Genomic DNA, 385 nt, shown 5'->3' with positions numbered 1-385 from the left:
ATATATATATATATATATATATAAAATTTAAATAAAAAAGCATGAATTATGATAATTTATAGAGAAAGGGGTAGCTTTCCCTGAAATTCCCACATCAACAATTACAACAAAATATTTTTGCCTAAAATCCTGTAAACCTTGTAACATCAGCACTGTATTTTTATGGTAAAGTTCTGGTAAGGGCTGCTGATAAAATTATTATTTTGTTTTTACAAAACACTTATTCTATCAAACATTTATTATTGTTGCTATTTACTCAAGTGATCACATATTAGTAGGTCTAATCATGTCATAGTGATAATTATTGCACTGCAGTTCAAAAGTTTGCGTTCTTATATATATATATATATATATATATATATATATATATATATATATATATACT

At 23.4% G+C, this 385-nt stretch overlaps 1 protein-coding gene across 1 annotated transcript in view; it reads right to left on the bottom strand.

Annotated features, from left to right (window-relative positions):
* Nucleotides 1-385, bottom strand: part of LOC107600312 (inactive N-acetylated-alpha-linked acidic dipeptidase-like protein 2) — a 98,150-nt gene that overhangs the window by 19,366 nt on the left and 78,399 nt on the right. The gene's annotated exons all lie outside the window — the stretch shown is intronic.

This window comes from Sinocyclocheilus grahami, unplaced genomic scaffold (assembly GCF_001515645.1).
Source record: "Sinocyclocheilus grahami isolate Dianchi unplaced genomic scaffold, SAMN03320097.WGS_v1.1 scaffold281.1, whole genome shotgun sequence".
Taxonomy (NCBI): Eukaryota; Metazoa; Chordata; class Actinopteri; order Cypriniformes; family Cyprinidae; genus Sinocyclocheilus; species Sinocyclocheilus grahami.
This window is presented reverse-complemented; position numbering and strand designations above follow the sequence as displayed.